Source organism: Balaenoptera acutorostrata, chromosome 11 (assembly GCF_949987535.1).
Source record: "Balaenoptera acutorostrata chromosome 11, mBalAcu1.1, whole genome shotgun sequence".
NCBI classification, from domain to species: Eukaryota; Metazoa; Chordata; class Mammalia; order Artiodactyla; family Balaenopteridae; genus Balaenoptera; species Balaenoptera acutorostrata.
In genome coordinates, this window is record NC_080074.1 from 91268274 (window position 1) to 91287095 (window position 18822).

An 18822-nucleotide genomic window follows, 5' to 3' on the forward strand; every position below is an offset into this window, starting at 1 on the left:
AATCTGCATATAACTTTACAGCCAGCCCTCTGTATCTGCAGTTCTGCATCTATGGATTCAACCAACTGCTGATCGTGTAGTACTATAGTATATATTTACTGAAAAAAATCCATGTGTAAGTGGACCCATGCAGTTTAAACCCATGTTGTTCAAGGGTCAACTGTACATCATGAACCTTATTATTCCTTTAAGTTTGAAGTAAATGTGGTAAATCCTTTAAAATGCATTCACATTTAGATATCTTTGTTCACTATATCATTCACATTTAGTCTTAAAAATTGAACATAATAAAGGTCATTTTATTCTGTGCTATAAAAAAAAGAAAAAGAAAGAAAGAAAACGGAGAAAAAGAGCTAAAAACTCATAAGCCAGAGAAGCAGCTTCAACAGCAATATGGTACCAACCTGTTGAGAATCATTGCAGGTATTGTGGATATATGACCTATCTTTCATTTGCACAAGAATACTGTCAGATAACTACCATATGACCCAGCAATCCCACTACTGGGCATATACTCTGAGAAAACCATAATTCAAAAAGAGTCATGTGAACCACAGTGTTCACTGCAGCACTATTTACAATAGCCAGGACATGGAAGCAACCTAAGTGTCCATCGACAGATGAATGGATAAAGAAGATGTGGTACATATATACAATGGAATATTACTCAGCCATAAAAAGAAACGATTGAGTTATTTGTAGTGAGGTGGATGGACCTAGAGTCTGTTATACAGAGTGAAGTAAGCCAGAAGAGAAAAACAAATACCATACGCTAACACATATATACGGAATCCAAAAAAAAAAAATGGTTCTGAAGTACCTAGGGGCAGGTCAGGAATAAAGACACAGACGTGGAGAATGGACTTGAGGACATGGGGAGGGGGTAAGCTGGGACGAAGTGAGAGAGTGACATGGACATATATACACTACCAAATGTAAAACAGATAGCTAGTGGGAAGCAGCCACAAAGCACAGGGAGATCAGCTCAGTGCTCTGTGTCCACCTAGAGGGGTGGGATAGGGAGGGTGGGAGGGAGATGCAAGAGGGAGGAGATATGGGGATATATGTATATGTACAGCTGATTCACTTTGTTATAAAGCAGAAACTAACATACCATTGTAAAGCAATTATACTCCAATAAAGATGTTAAAAAAAAAGAGAATACTGTCAGATAGATTTACTATCCACATCCTATATAAGGAAAAAGGTGAAACAGACAGAGGTTGCCCACAGTCTCACTGCTAGGAAATTGAGGGCAGGGGTTAGAAGGAGTTCATGTTTTCTCTCCTCTGCCACCTCGTGTCTCTCTCCTATTTATATGTACCTAAAACAAGAGGCAGACAGGGTAGGTTTTCTTCTTGCTTTGTAAGACACTCTTGCTAGATAGACATGATAAGTTTTTAATTTTCATTTTATTTTTTCCCCTTGCTCCCTCCTATCCATCTATCCATCCACCCCCTCTTCTATCATTTATAAATATGTACCAGTGTCTGCTATATACAAATAGCCACTCTGCACACGAAGTCCTACTGCATTTTAGAAAAGTTCATTTTCTAAAAAAAAATAAAAATAAAAAAAGACCTTCCAAAATAAGCATCACTGCTGTATAAAAAGTATAATTAACCAATATATCAACAATGATGGTAAACTGTGATCTTCATTTAAATAAATTACTAAAATGACACCAGGAATTAGGTTATCTTAATGTTCTTTTGGAAAAATTACTTCCTGACAGTTTGTGGCTCAAATATTTTCACTACATAGATTTAACAATATATACGATTTTACAGCTTAATGACCTATGACAAATCAACTCTAAAAATCACCTTTCTGTGGTAATTTAAAACATCTGCTTGAAATAGCAGATCCCTAAAAAATTTTAAATCAGAATTGACATACAAAACGTAATCTGTTGACAAATGAGCAAAGAAGGACACTTTTCAAGAAGTTTAAGAAAGGGTTACAAGACTTCATGACACAGAAACAAAATCCTATTCAAGAAATTAGACTCAATAAAATACCATTTAAGGTCGTAGAAGAACGTAACTATGGCTTTTCAAAGATCATCTAGACTCACAGATACACTTCAGTCGTCTCAGTTAGTGTAGGTAAGGCAAACACCAGATGCTCATTAGGCAAAGTTACATAAACAGCAACCAAGAGGGAAAACAAGATGCCAAGAGTGGAAAGGATACTCAACAGGAATGGCTGCATAAATTAAAGTATCTGTACTATGGAACAGGTCGTGTACCTGTCAAAAAGAACAGGGCAGAACTGTGTGTCCCATCCTGGCAGGTGTCTCTGGTGCATGTACATCATCCCAGAAGCAGTGAGAGAACAGTGGCTGTTGGCAGCATGGGTGAAGTGACTTTCATGTTTTATTGGTACTTTTGTACCCTTTTGTGCTATATAAATTGTTTTCCACAGCATTTATCAGTTATGCAATTAACTGATAAAAAGGGAAAAAAGGAAATGAGAAAGGGAAAAAGAGATGGGAAGAAGGGAAAACAGAAAGGAAACCAACAGGAGCCAGAAGCAAGGTGGCAGGTACCCAGGCGAGCAGCGTGGTGTGGAGAGACCCGAGCGAGATGCCCCCAGATTCAAGCCCTAGTCCTGCTACTAAATGTGGGCAACTTAAACTCTCTAAGCTTCAGTTTACTCATGTGCTGAGTGAAGATAACGTTATTTCTTACCCTATGGAGTTACTGTGAGCATTAAAGGAGCTAATTTTTGAAATGTACCTGACACAATGCCTGGCCCAGTGTAAGTACCCAATAAATGGTAGCTGTTAATTTCAGAGAATACTAAAATAACTTCACCTCTAAATCTTTTCTTCTTTATACCATAATCTTAGAGTATATTATATTTGGTATAAATTCTTTTCACTAGTTTAGAAAAGTAGTTTTTTTTTGTTTTTTTTTTAGAAAAGTAGTTTTTAATAATGACCATAAAACCAATCTAGTTGGAGAATATATGCTGCTGGTACTGTAAGAAATATATTGCAACCCTTGCACATAAGTACCTAGCATCTTGTCCTCACTCGTCTGACCCTGAGCCCTAAACTTTGTGCTTCTTACCCAGAAATTTCATTCTTCAGTGTGTCTGCAGCATATTATAAGACTGATAAGTACCTGTATCTCTTCAAGTCATCCCACAGTAGATGGGTAGAAAATGGGTATTACTCAGGGGCATGTTCTTAAGACTATATTTTCATGTGAAAAAAAAAAAAAAGGAAATCAAAACTCTAATCATAAACCAGAATAGATTTCCAAGTAAATAATAACACTCCTCACTTCCAATTCAGAGTAAGAAACTGATTAAAAATTTTAAATTGCTTTTTCACAATAACCTAATTCAGTCAACATAATGCTCACATTTGTTTTTCAAATGTTGGCCTCATGTGTTCCCCCACAAGCCCCATGTGAAGCTCATGAATTATCCTAATAAACAAAGTCTTGCCTAATGAAGCATTATTCTTGTGAATCTCACTATATTCTACCCCTCTTCTAATTATTAAGACTTTTCTTGTAAAAAAAATTAAAAACACTTAACATTGCACCTTCTTTTGTGTTTATAAGTCCACTTACATGCTACAGTCCTTGGATTTATGCATCTCATCAACACTACAAAACCTAACCTTGTATTTAAAAGTCTAAAATCTAAATCTAGAGCAGGGGTCGACAAACTTATTCTGCAAAGGATAGCAAATATTTTAGGCTTTGTGGACCCAACAGTCTTGGTCACAATGATCACCTCTGCTGTTGTAGTGAGAAAGCAGTCATAGACAACATGTAAACAAATGGATGTGGCTGCATTCCAATAAAACTTTATTTACAAAAAAAAGGCAGCAGGCTGGCTTTGGTCCACAGGCCACTGTTGCCAACTCCTAATCTAGAGCAGCAATTAAGTGAAATGTGTATGACAGTCTTCTAACTACTCTGTAAAAATTTAGTGACACATGTCTCTGACCAATCAGTTGATGGGTCATTTTACTTATTTAATGATTAGCATTACTAATTTTACTAAATTATTTTCTATCCTTATTAATTCCATTTAGATTCTTCCCAATATTTAACTAATTTTTCATAATTCTGCACTTTAAATATAACTTGCTTAATGATTCAGTATTTCCTCATGAATCCCATTTTCTAAAATTTATCATTTTTATACCTTTGGATTCTCTCCAAATTTCCCGTGAAAAGTAGAAATGTCAGCACTTCTCTGCAAATGAAATGCCTTACAAAATTAAAAAATAAAACAAGCATTTACATGTTTCCTTTTCCCTTCATTAAAAAATCAAGGCAATGATTAATAAAGATATTCTTTTAAGGAATGGTAGCCAGACTCTAAGATAGCCAAGGATCCTCACCTCCTGGTACTCACACCTATGTATCGCAGCTCCTTGGGTTTCTGTCTTGGTCTTTAGGATGGCTTGCTCTGGACAAAGCCAGCTGCCATGTCACGAGAGGCACGTAACCCGGTGGAGAGGTCCATGTGGAGAGAAACCAACTGGCCAGTCCCAACTTGCTAGCCATGTGACCCTCCATCCCCAGCTTCCAAGCCCCAGCCAACATCAAACTAAAACCTCGTAAGACACCCTGAGCCAGAACTGCCCTACCGAGCAGCTCCAGAATTCCTGCCCTGCAGTAACTGTGGATGACAAGAAATGGTTACTGTACAAAGGTCTGGAGTGATTTGAAGTCACAGGGGATCGTCCTCATCTGATTAGGTTTAGCTTATTTTGTATAACTGTTTTGGTCAGTGGCAGCTGCAGTTGATAAACAAGCATCTCCTGTCTTGCAATAGGATGGGTTTACGGGACGAGACTGATATTAGCAACAACTGATTTGGCTGTACAGTAGTAATGACTGCTGTGCTGTGTTTCTTCAACAGTAACTTGACCCTTGCTGGGCGGAAAGCTGTGTGCCAGATGATCAAAGTAGTTGATTTCTACAATCTGGCAGATGACCCACAATAACAGTTACATCCAAAAAACAATCCTTACTTCACTTCTATTCTTGCCTATGTGAATCTCACTGTTTCCCAAGGCAGTAATTTTAAACCCTGGTCTGACCCATTAGAGGATAAGGAAATGCAGTTAATGGGATGCTTTCTGCCAGCACTTTAAAATAATGACACAGAAGAGAAGGTACAGGTAGTAAGGGGAAAATAATTTTTCATTTCGGTTTTATATAAAGAAATGTATTTGTATGTGAACACTGGGTCATGTAATAATATGTATTTCTTGTTGTAGATAATGGTCAAAAAAGTTTAACACCAGTGACATAAAATGCCAAATACACTAACATCCTAGAAAACTAATGAGTCACCATACTCTCCCAGTTCTCACCATCTTGCTCTCCTTTCCCGACTTCTCTTCTGACTGTCTGTTAAAAACCTGGGCTTCACTGCTCATTTTGTTTTCACATTGATATTTTAAAATCCACGTGGAAATCAGCTTTTTCCTAACTTCAGTTCTGTCCATCTTGAGGGTTGGGAATAGGGAAGTCCCTTTTCTTTGGGGACATCCCTTTTGAAACACACTCAGTGGCTGTCTCAAAAGAGTAAGGCAAGCAAGAAGAGGAAGATTGCATAGGGAACCTGAAATGACCCTGAGATCACTGGGACTTCTGACCAAATGAATCACCTTCACTTTCCCAACATGCTAGAAATAATCAGATACGCTGGGCTTATAAGTTGATTTTTAACTCTGTAATGTCCCAGCAACAATTATATTTTCCACCCAGTGAATGTTCCCGTTGTTATTACTAATATGCAGTAGGTAAAAGCTCTCTGCTTTTATGACAAGGGCTGCAGACAGAGGACGTATCTTCCGTGCAGAAGTATCTTCCAGTGCTCTCTTCTGTAGTGCCTGGTACAGGCTTTGCATTAAGCTGATAAAAGAGTGGATGTTTCTTTAAAAGGCATTTATTTTGGTAAATAAAAAATAAATTTATCCACTCAACGGATAATTCACTTACTAATTTGTAATGCTTCAAGAGGAAGGCATTATTATCCACGAGGAAGTTTTCCTAGCATTAAGGTAGTATTTCTACCACTGAAAATATAAATATTAGAGCCAAACATTTCTTAAAACTGTCTAATAGGAGGGAAGATTTCAAGATTAATACAAAATGAGACAGGATGAACAAAAAAAGCTCAGGGTGATGATGGTTGTACTGTGAACTGATGATTTTCTTTCTATCAAAAAGGCACAATGAAGCTTCAGAAAAGCTCTGGAAAAAATGATACTAAGAGTAAGACTGAGGAGACCTTCAAGATGGCGGAAGAGTAAGACACGGAGATCACCTTCCTCCCCACAAATACATAAGAAATACATCTACATGTGGAACCACTCCTACAGAACACCTACTGAACGCTGGCAGAAGACCTCAGACCTCCCAAAAGGCAAGAAACTCCCCACGTACCTGGGTAGGGCAAAAGAAAAAAGAAAAAACAGAGACAAAAAGAATAAGGACGGGACTTCCCCAGTGGGAGGGAGCTGTGAAGGAGGAAAGGTTTCCACTCACTAGGAAGCCCCTTCGTGGGCGGAGACTGCGGGTGGCGGACGGGGGAAGCTTCGGAGCCACGGAGTAGAGCGCAGCCACAGGGGTGCGGAGGGCAAAGCGGAGAGATTTCCGCATAGAGGATCGGTGCCAACCAGCACTCACCAGCCCGAGAGGCTTGTCTGCTCAGCCGCCGGGGCGGGCGGGGCTGGGAGCTGAGGCTCGGGCTTCGGTCGGATCGCAGGGAGAGGACTGGGGTTGGCTGCGTGAACACAGCCTGAAGAGGGCTAGTGCGTCACAGCTAGCCGGGAGGGAGTCTGGGAAAAGGTATGGAACTGCCTAAGAGGCAGGAGACCATTGTTTCCAGGTGCACGAGGAGAGGGGATTCAGGGCACCGCCTAAACGAGCTCCAGAGACAGGTGCGAGCTGCGGCTATCAGTGCGGACCCCAGAGACAGGGATGGACCACTAACGCTGCTGCCAAGAAGCCTGTGTGCAAGCACAGGTCACTATCCACACACACGCCCCCGGGAGCCTGCGCAACACGCCACTGCCAGGGTCCCGTGATCCAGGGACAACTTCCCTGGGAGAACACACGGCGCGACTCAGGCTGTTGCAGTGTCATGCTGTCCTCTGCCGCTGCAGGCTCGCCCCACATTCCAATTATGAATACTGTACCCCTCCCTCTCCCCAGCCTGAGTGAGCAAGAGAGCCCTAATCAGCCTCTGCTTTAACCCTCTCCTGTCTGGGTGGGGAACAGATGCCCTCAGGTGACCTACACACAGAGGCGGGGCCAAATCCAAAGCTGAACCCCAGGAGCTGTGCGAACAAAGAAGAGAAAGGGAAATCTCTCCCAGCAGCCTCAGGAGCAGCGGATTAAGTCCCCACAATCAACTTGACGTACCTGCATCTGTGGAATACCTGAATAGACAACGAATCACCCCAAAACTGAGGTGGTGGGCTTTGGGAGCAACTGTAGACTTGGGGTTTGCTGTCTCTGCGTCTGATGTGTTTCTGGTTTTATGTTTATCTTAGTTTAGCTCTTAGTGCTTGTTATCATTGGTGGATTTGTTTATTGGTTTGGTTGCTCTCTACCTTTTTTAAAAAATTGTTTTCCCCTTTTTTCTCTTTTTGTGAGTGTGTATGTGTGTGTGTGTGGGTGGGTGTATGTTTCTTTGTGTGATTTTGTCTATTTAGGTTTGCTTTTACCATTTGTAATAGGGTTCTGTCCTTTTTTTTTAAAGTTTTTGTTGTTGGTGTTTTTTTTTTGTTTTTTCTTTTTACAAGTGTGTGTGTGTGTGTACGTCTCTTTGTGTGATTTTGTCTGTTTAGTTTTGCTTTTACCATTTGGTTTGAGGTTCTATCTGTTCATTTTTATGTTTGTTTGTTTGTTTGTTTTTTTCTTCCTTTTCTTCTGAGCTGTGCAGCTGGCAGGGTCTCGGTGCTCCGGCCTGGTGTCGGGACTGAGCCTCCGAGGTGGGAGAGCCGAGTCCAGGACATTGGACCACCAGAGACCTCCCAGCCCCACATAATATCAATCAGCGAGAGCTCTTCCAGAGATCTCCGTCTCAACACTAAGACCCAGCTCCACCCAATGGCTAGTAAACTCCAGTGCTGGATGCCCCATGCCAAACAGCAAGCAACTAAACAGGAACACAACCCCACCCATTAGCAGCGAGGTTGCCTACAAGTCATACCAAGTTCACAGACACCCCAAAACATATCACTGGACACGGCCCTGACCACCAGAAGGTCAAGATCCAGCCCCACCCACCAGAACACAGGCACCAGTCCCCTCCACCAGGAAGCCTACACAAGTCACTGAACCAACCTCACCCACTAGGGGCAGACACCAAAAACAACGGGAACTACAAACCTGCAGCCTGTGAAAAGGAGACCCCAAACACAATAAGTTAAACAAAATGAGAAGACAGAGAAAAATGCAGCAGATGAAGGAGCAAGGCAAAAACCCACCAGACCAAACAAATGAAGAAGAAATAGGAAGACTACCTGAAAAAGAACTCAGAGTAATGATAGTTAAGATGATCCAAAATCTCGGAAATAGAATGGAGAAAATGTAAGAAACGTTTTAACAAGGACCTAGAAGAAATAAAGAGCAAACAAAAAATGATGAACAACACAATAAATGAAATTTAAAATTCTCTAGAAAGAATCAGTAGCAGAACAACTGAGGCAGAAAAATGGATAAGTGACCTGGAAGATAAAATAGTGGAAATAACTACCGCAGAGCAGAAAAAAGAAATAAGAATGAAAAGAACTGAGGACAGTCTCAGAGACCTCTGGGACAACATTAAATGCACTAACATTCGAATTATAAGGGTCCCAGAAGAAAAATAGAAAAAGAAAGGGTCTGAAAAAATATTTGAAGAGATTATAGTTGAAAACTTCCCTAACTTGGGAAAGGAAATAGTCAATCAAGTCCAGGAAGTGCAGAGAATCCCATAGGGGATAAATCCAAGGAGAAACATGCCAAGACACATATTAATCAAACTATCAAAAATTAAAAACAAAGAAAAAATATTAAAAGCAGCAAGGGAAATACAACGAATAACATACAAGGGAATCCCCACAAGGTTAACAGCTGATCTTTCAGCAGAAACTCTGCAAGCCAGAAGGGAGTGGCAGGACATATTTAAAGTGATGAAAGGGAAAAACCTACAATCAAGATTACTCTACCAGCAAGGATCTCATTCAGATTCGACACAGAAATTCAAACCTTTAGAGACAAGCAAAAGCTAAGAGAATTCAGCACCACCAAACCAGCTTTACAACAAATGCTAAAGGAACTTCTCTAGGCAGGAAACACAAGAGAAGGAAAAGACCTACAAAAACAAACCCAAAACAATTAATAAAATGGTAATAGGAACATACATGTCGATAATTACCTTACATGTAAATGGATTAAATGCTCCAACCAAAAGACACAGACTGGCTGAATGGATACAAAAACAAGACCTGTATATATGCTGTCCACAAGAGACCCACTTCAGACCTAGGGACACATACAGACTGAAAGTGAGGGGATGGAAAAAGATATTCCATGAAAATGGAAATCAAAAGAAAGCTGGAGCAGCAATACTCACATCAGACAAAATAGACTTTAAAAGACTATTAAAAAAGACAAAGAAGGACACTACATAATGATCAAGGGCTCAATCCAAGAAGAAGATATAACAATTGTAAATATTTATGCACCCAACATAGGAGCACCTCAATACATAAGACAAATGCTAACAGCCATAAAAGGGGAAATCGACAGTAACACAATAATAGTGAGGGACTTTAACACCCCACTTTCACCAATGGACAGATCATCTAAAATGAAAATAAATAAGGAAACACAAGCTTTAAATGACACATTAGACCAGATGGACTTAATTGATATTTATAGGACAGTCCATCCAAAAACCACAGCATACACTTTCTTCTCAAGTGCACATGGAACATTCTCCAGGAGAGATCATATCTTGGGTCACAAATCAAGCCTTGGTAAATTTAAGAAAAGTGAAATCATATCATGTATCTTTTCCGACCACGATGCTCTGAGACTAGATATCAATTACAGGAAAAAAACTGTAAAAAATACAAACATATGGAGGCTAAACAGTATGCTACTAAATAACCAAGAGATCCCTGAAGAAATCAAAGAGGAAATCAAAAAATACCTACAAATGACAATGAAAACACGATGACCCAAAACCTATGGGATGCAGCAAAAGCAGTTCTAAGAGGGAAGTTTATAGCAATACAATCCTACCTCAAGAAACAAGAAAAGTGCTCGCCTCGGCAGCACATACACTAAAATTGGAATGATATAGAGAAGATTAGCATGGCCCCTGTGCAAGGATGACATGCAAATTCATAAAGCGTTCCACATTTTTGATATATGGAAAATGTAAGAATCTAATATAGTCCCTTGATAATGTTTATTAAAAACTAATAGTAAAGTCAAGTATAAAGATTCCTTTACAAGTATATGATTGTTTTATAAAAAAAAAAAAGTTAAAAAAAGAAAAGAAAAAAGAAAAAGGAAAAATCTCAAAAAATAACCTAAACTTACACCTAAAGCAATCAGAGAAAGAAACAAAAAACCCCAAAGTTAGCAGAAGGAAAGAAATCATAAAGATAAGATCAGAAATAAATGAAAAAAACAATAGCAAAGATCAATAAAACTAAAAGCTGGTTCTCTGAGAAGATAAACAAACTTGATAAACCTTCAGCCAGACTCATCAAGAAAAAAAGGGAGAAGACTCAGATCAACAGAATTAGAAATGAAAAAGGAGAAGTAACAACTGACACTGCAGAAATACAAAGGATCTTGAGAGACTACTACAAGCAACTGTATGCCAATAAAATGGACAACCTGGAAGAAATGGACAAATTCTTAGAAAAGTACAACCTTCCAAGACTGCACCAGGAAGAAACAGAAAATATAAACAGACCAATCACAAGCACTGAAATTGAAACTCTGATTAAAAATCTTCCAACAAACTAAAGCCCAGGACCAGATGGCTTCACAGGTGAATTCCATCCAACAGTTAGAGTAAAGCTAACACCTATCCTTCTCAAACTCTTCCAAAACATAGCAGAGGGAGGAACACTCCCAAACTCATTCTAGGAGGCCACCATCACCCTGATACCAAAACCAGACAAAGATGTCACAGAAAGAAAAAAAAAACTACAGGCCAATATCACTGATGAACATAGATGTAAAGATCCTCAACAAAATACTAGCAAATAGAATCCAACAACACATTAAAGGGATCATACACCATGATCAAGTGGCATTTATCCCAGGGATGCAAGGATTCTTCAATATATGCAAATCAATCAATGTGATACAATATGGTCAATGAAGTAAGTTCTAAAGGAAATAATCTCAATGTATAATATATTATCATCTATCCTTTTGCCGTTGGGGATTACAAACTTATTAATATATTAATTTCATGAGTCATATCTGCAAAATAAGACCTTAAAGATAAACAAATATTATAGGCTATTATAGTTATTCCATGGAAACATGTATTCTAGGTTGGCTATTACCAGAAGCATCAATAAAATCGCATAGCTAGAAATATCATTTCTAATATGATTTGTTTCTATAATGGTATTCAAACCATGACATGAAAACCAGATCAACAGAATTCTAATATTTTAAATTGTTTATATCCCCCCATATTTTCCTTTCCCATCCATTTACAACGCTGAAAGTAGCATTGCTGTACTTTCAAAATGAACATACCAACCTGAAAACAGATTTTACTTATGAAAACATGTATTAAGGTGGGATGGAAAACGGGGAGGAAAATTACTTGGGGGGAAGGTAGCAGAGAGGAGTGGCAACTTTAATCTTCCTTTCTAATTTTACTTCAAAGACCCGATGTTCTTAATACTAAAGTAAGATTCTGTTCTAGACACTTTACTCTCAGCTCTGCTCACATCCGTGCTTAGTAACCTAGCAATGTTTAAACCTGCATATGCATGAGGTGGCCACCCTTTCCTTACCACCCGATCATCTGTATTTCTGCCATTTTTCATCACAACCTTGTTGAGGCTAGCAGCGTTCTGACAGACTGTAGACCCAAAACGGTGCTCACTGCTCCAATTAAAATATGTAAGCAATTTGACAAAGAACCTTTGAGAAACAAGCAGCCATCACTAAGCATCCTCTCTGCAGAAATACTTCTCACCACTGAGTGGCACAGAAACAGAAACAGATCACAGATTTTAAAAATGAAAATGTTTGCCTCACGTTCGTAAAAATTTGTTCTCATGAGACTCATTTCTAAGTGCTCCGTTTAAAAGCGTTAGCTTGGGAGCACTGAGAACTTATCGGCATTCACCCAGGGGAATGAAGAATGAAATTAAAGTGAAGATGAGCTGGTCTAATTTTTCAACCCTTTATTTCACTCTAAAATACTTCCATTTGAAGATTTACTAGTGTCTTCTTCGTATGGGCCCAAATTCCCTGACAGAGGCTCACAAACATGGGGTTGTAACACATGGTGGCCCCCAGTGATTCTCACCTCCTGGTAGTCAAGCCCTACGCAGTCCTCTTGCCTCACCTGTAAGGCGAGGTCACTGAAGACACTGAGGCCTCCCTCTTGTTCTCTCTTGAATCGCTCACTCCGGGGGAAGCCAAGCACCATGACCTAAAGAGCTGTGGCCTCCCACCGATCAGGATGGACTTGGAAGCATATCCTAGCCTTAGCCAAGCGTTCAGGCGACTACAGCCCTGACCAACATCTTGACCGCATTCCCCTAAGAGACGGAGCCAGACCACCCAGCTAGGTCACTTCCGTAATTCCTGACTCTCAGAGACTCTGAGATATTAAATGCTTACTGTGTTAAGCTGCTAAGTCTCGACGTAGAGAGAACTAAGGTACAATACTTCTTTATTTTTCATCCACCACATGTACAACCAATTTGAAGCTCAGGAGGCCTAGAAATGTTAGATGCAGATAGGAAAACACTTTGCAACCCAAATATGGAGGCAGAAAGTCAGATCTAGACACATCGAAAGCATGCCTTTGTAATTCCATTTGAAAGACCTCACATGTGTAAACTGTTGCTACTGAAGCCCAGAATGCTGCTATACCAGACAAGGCACCATTAGAGTACTGATAAAGGCTGTCATACAGAAGATGCTCTTTACATGACTGACCAATCAGTGAATGAATAAACGCAGCAGGCATGAAAGAAATGGATGATGCCAAGGCTGACGAAGAGTCATAGCACACAGATCTTTATAATCACTTGTTTGCAATGTTTCTTTCAACCACCAGAGGGCAGGAATGGCACATTGTTCTTCTTTGACCCACTAGCACTTACAATGCCTAAAGCATGTAGAAGGAAAAGAATATATAAAGTCTGCACAAATGGAGGGACAGAGGAAGGGAGGATGCTTGTTCGTAAGTGGGAAGAGATTAAGTCTGACTATAATGTCTCAAAAAGCTTCTTGGAGTGTGAGCTGCATTACAGTACAGGACTTCATATACTAATGTTAATTAGTGCTAATTCATAAATTACATAATTTAATACTAAATCATAAATGGTATTTTAGATAGAGAATAAAATAAAAAAGCATGGAGGCTGAGAACATCAGACCAATATCAAGGAACACATGACCAGAGCATAGGGAATGTGGTCTGGGACTCAATTTTAATCTAACCTTTTTACTCTTACTCGTTTTCTTCTACGTACTAACTAGAAATTAGTTGGTATTATTCTCTTATGAAATGTCTCTTTCTACAGGAAAGAAGAAATTTAGTATACTGAATTCAGGCACATTCTCAGCTCTCCACAGGTGATTATAATCCAACTTTTTTGTTCTATGTAACCCAAACAAGCATCAGTGTGTGCCTGGGAGAAGCTCCATCCATGCACGTGCAGTGCCCAGAAAGAAATAATTACCCTCTCTGTGGCCAGCCTCACTAACTCAACCCAGAGGGCAGATGTCACAATGCCCTTGGAAATCTTTTTATCAGAGCAAGTACTTTCCAACTGCCCTAGTATTTTTAATGTTGCCTTCTAGTAAATAGTTTTTATTGAATTAAAATTTAAGGGGGAGGGAGGAGGGAAAAAAAATTTAAAATATCCATCATTTTCAACTGAATTGGAAGCCTACTCCTAATTACAAAATTAGCAAAACCATTTTCCTTTTCCTTCAAGTTACTTAGCTGGAGTCAGGGACGACTTCATATTTTATTTTATGTGGCCTTTGGCAAGTTATGTTGCTTTTATGGTTTATGGTCTTGATTCCTAGATCTAAGATTTATGGTTGGCAAGAATATTTATAAGCCTATAGAGACAGATAACGAATAAAATGGAATCCCAACATTTCCAAAAGGATATCCTTACTGAAAGAAGCTGAAGGAGATAAATGTGTTAACCCTCAATTAATCTAAAAGGCATTAATAAAAATGTCCCATTCCCCTCATCTACAATAAAAAAACCAAATGTTACACGTATGTTTGTAATAAAGATCAAACTGTCCCAAGAATGACCATTATAAATTTGTTAATGATAACAATACTGAATCTACATTTGTGGGGCAAATCTTACTGATAATAATTGAACAGAGTAAAGCATTTAATTCTGTTCAGTGGGCCTCTACTCATCTGTAAACCCCTGAATCGTTTGCAGGATTTAAAATACGTAAGTACATAGTATTCTTCAGAGGAATGAGAGACTCTCTGAGCCTCAAATGACAGAAAATCCAATTCAAAAGAACTTAAACAAAAGAAGGGAAATTTATTGGCTTAAAAAATTGAAAAGTCCAGGAATCGATCCAGAGACTCAACACACACGATAAAGGGGTGTGTGTCTGTCTGTCTCAGCTCCACACCCCGCTCCCTCCCCGAGTCTCCTGTCCCATGAGGACAGCTCTTGGCTTACACCTTTACAGCTTCAAATCCACCCAAAGAGATTCTTTTCCTCCAGAGCTTCAGGAAAGTCCCAGGGTCAAGTCTCACTGGTCCAGTCACATCACGTGCACATTCCTAGGGTCAGGTGTGCATCAAATACAGGACAAAACCAGGCCTGAGAGCGAGCAGGGAGTTATTTCCTAAGGAAAATACGGGTTAGATTGTCAGGAGAAAGAGGACGATGGGCAGGGAACACAATAAAGGGACGCCGTCGACGTCCGTACACAGCTTCAAAGAGGCCCCTGGATGCCCTCTCCAGAGTCAAGAACCAGTGTAAAAAAGGCTTAGAGAAGAACATGCACATTTCTAAAACGTAACTTGAAATCTAAGCTTGCACGGCACTGACTGGCGGCCTAACCACAGCCGGTGCCTTCCTCGTCCTCCTCACGTTGGGGCGCTGCACTCCCTCCGCAGACGCCCCGCCACCTCTTCCCGAAGCACCGGTCTGGCTTCTGACTCTGGGGTTCCAGGAACCTCTCTTTCTTAGGCATTCACTCCCCAGTTTCCTCCCCTCTTTTTCTACCTTATTCTATCACTAATCTATCTTTTCTGTCACTTCTATTCAAATGAGTCTCAAATATTCACCTCCGGACCAAAAAAAAAAAAAAAAAATCCTTAAAAAAATTCCACTCCCACATTGTAAAAAACCAAATATACACCTCAGAACCTAAGTACCGCGCCCCAAATAACCAAAACAAACATCTCCCCTTTAAAACCCAGCCCTTCCTCCCTCTCAGTTATCTGTGTGAGAAATACCCTGATCACTTGTGCTTCAGGATTCAGCTCAAACATCACATCTTCCTTCCGTGAAGCCGTCCCTCCCCGCCGCTCCTGCCCAGGCTGGGGTACGTGCTTTCGGGGCACCCCGCCCGCTGTCACAGTATTTATCCCGTTTCATCGTAATGACTGGTGTACTTCCTGAGTTCCCACCCCAGACTATAAACCAACAGCAAGGGCACAGCTGTGTCTTACATCTGTATCCAACAGGCCAAGCAGAGCGGCTGGAATATAGAAGGCTCCCAATGAATGTTTAACGAAAGGGAGAGAAAAGTTGAACTCTTATTAAAGATCTACACTTTTCCTGGTTTAAAATATTTACTACTTGCTAAAAAGGATTGTCAGAAGAAAAAAAAAAAAGTTTGGTTTTACTATTCCAACAGTCTGTGTCTTGGTAAGGTCTAGGCAAAAGACCACTACCAAAATTTATAAAACAGAAAGTCAGGGAACAGAAACAGAATTAAGGTGAAAAGCCACTACTGTCTTCTTTCCTTTTTCTTAGTAATCCCCTAGCTTAAAAAAATAATAATGTTGGTAGATATTAAACACTAGGATACTGTTTTTTTTTTCTCTCCGAGGGACTAATATGAACAGTCCATCGATAGGCCGAAGATGTGCTCGCTGCTGAGGCCGTAACAAATCCTTCCTTGTAGGTACCAAGCGGCTCAGATGGCCTTCTGAGGCAGACAGAGCTGACTGGGAACTCCATCCTTTCAACCCGAAGCCCCTGCTTCTTGGTGATGTTCCTCCTATCTTTAAAAGTGTCTTTAATGCTTATGACATGAATTTTGGCCTGAGAATACATTATTTTCTAGTTTTTGTGGCACTGAACGCATTGCTTAATGTCTCTGAGCCTAAAATGTCCTCATCTTTAAAATGGGACTAAGAATACGTGTCTCACAGGGACGTTGACGAGAGTAAGTGAAGGAGAAGCCCCTGCAGCGCAGCTGGTGCCCACAGTAAGGGCTGCGATGATGGTGATCGCAGCGCGGCCTGGCAGTCACAGGGGACACTAAGGTCGGCTGGCTCACTAGGCTGACGCCCCTACGCCCTTCCGGAGTCACTTGGCCGCAGCTTTCTTGACTCTACGCCAGGGAGGTATTCTTCATCCTCATCTTGCTATACGTACATTTTAAAACGAATTCATGCCTCCTCATGACTTTTAAACTTGTGCACAATTTTAAACAAACTTGCCCTTTGGACTCATTCATGGTGGTTTCTCCCCTTTTTAATCTCCTTCAAGTCAATCAAGTTTTGATGACATCTATTTTCATTAGTGTTTTTTAAACTTTAATAAGCAAGTTCCCCGTTTCATTGTTGTTCAGAAACTTAACTTTCAAAAGAAGTCGTAAACGTGTTTTATCTACGGTGAGATGACAAGAGCTTTATGACCGGGGCCCTTTAATATAATCCTCAACATTACTCTGTCTTTGGTTTTCTCCTTAGATTATTCACATCAACACGAAGCAACTGCAATCTGTACTGTTTTTAGTACCATCACACATAACCTGAGAAACCTTATCCTACTCAACTCACCCTAGCCCTTGACAGCCAGCCCTACAAATAAAAAAGTTAAACATGCTACATCTGATATTTTACTTACAGGTGTTGGATTGTGTGGTCTATCTAACCTTTCTATTTATTTATTTTTGGTTTTGGGGTTTGTTTTTAAGACAAAATATTTCTGGTATTTTATTTCCTCTTCATTACTTGGATTTTGATGGAGATGCAAAGTGACACTGATTCAATGTAAAGTAGGCTTAAGAAGTTTGATGAGGAGAAGAGTCCGGCTAATTCCACTTCATCTTGCTATGGACAGAGTACTCGAATTAGAATAAAAGTAAATTTCAACCGCTATTACTAATTATAAGCAAAACTATAAATCACGTACACATGTATTTCTTAAAACTACCCTGTACCACAGAAATTGTCATTCATTTTAAAGTTTCTGTGTACAAAAATTTTGCAAGAAACTGAAGCTTTTTCCTTTTGGGGAAAGATCAACCTGTAAGAATACAACACAATCAAAACATTAAAAATGTCAGAACTATTTCTCTCACTGGCAATAATAACAGAAAGTAAGTAACAGCTTGGATGGAGAAAAACAAATCTGCTTCACAGCTCAAACTCCAGAAATGTAAAGAAAAAGTGCCCTCATCTGGCCAAACAAAAAACTCTTAACATTTTAGGTGCTCATATTAATGCCTGTTCAAGTGTAATTTACAGGGCTTTAATTGGTGTATAAATAAATCTGAAGATTTACAAAAATAAGTAGCAAGTCAACAGTATAAAATTTTTTTCTGCTTTTTACAAATATAACTATTTGCTGTTCAAAAACAACTATTTAAACCATAAAATATAAAGCAAATTATATGATATGTAGTCTCTCCCCAACCAGATATATTAGAAATGTATTAGGAAGAAAATAAATTGTTACCAGTCCTCTTATTTGCAAATCATTAATAATAAAATGGCACACATAACTTTACATTCTGACCACAAGGCTGATTAATGACCGCCATATGCTATTATCTGGAAAAAAATATCTTTGCACAACTTAAGAGTTCAGAATTTTCCTTCCTGAGTACTTCTAAAAACTAACATGCCACTTCAAGTTAAACTACTTATAGTATCAGATTGACATCTCTGCCAAACAGATCCAGTAGAGCCGCAAATGAAAATAAAGCTTTCAGCATTGCTGTGACACTAACGTTACCAATGAAATGCTAGCGGCGAGTAATCCTGTCATTAACAGTAATGATGATGACAACAATAATAATAATAGTACTAGGAATTGCTTAAATGGTAGCAATTTGCAGGCACGGTAGCACTGCAGGGGTAACAGGGTACTCCCCCCGCCAGAAATCCACGTCCTGATCACCAGAACCCGCCATTCGGTTACTTCACTACCTTACATGGCAAAAGGGACTTTGCAGACGTGATTAAAATGGGGAGACAAGATGGAGAGATTGTTCTGGAGTAGCCGGGTGGCCCGATGGAATCACCAGGGCCCTTAAACATGGAAGAGGGAGGCAGAAGAGTCGGGGGGGGGGTGGTGGTGGGACCATGCAAGAAGCCTGGGAGAGATGC

General features: G+C 39.8%; 1 protein-coding gene and 1 non-coding gene across 9 annotated transcripts in view; one reads left to right on the forward strand and one right to left on the reverse strand.

The window, feature by feature from the left end:
• PLEKHA5 (pleckstrin homology domain containing A5) overlaps window positions 1-18822 on the reverse strand; it is a 237308-nt gene that overhangs the window by 145111 nt on the left and 73375 nt on the right. The gene's annotated exons all lie outside the window — the stretch shown is intronic.
• On the forward strand, window positions 10301-10407 carry LOC114235610 (U6 spliceosomal RNA). Its single transcript, XR_003621744.1, has one exon. It is a non-coding gene; the product is annotated as a U6 spliceosomal RNA (small nuclear RNA).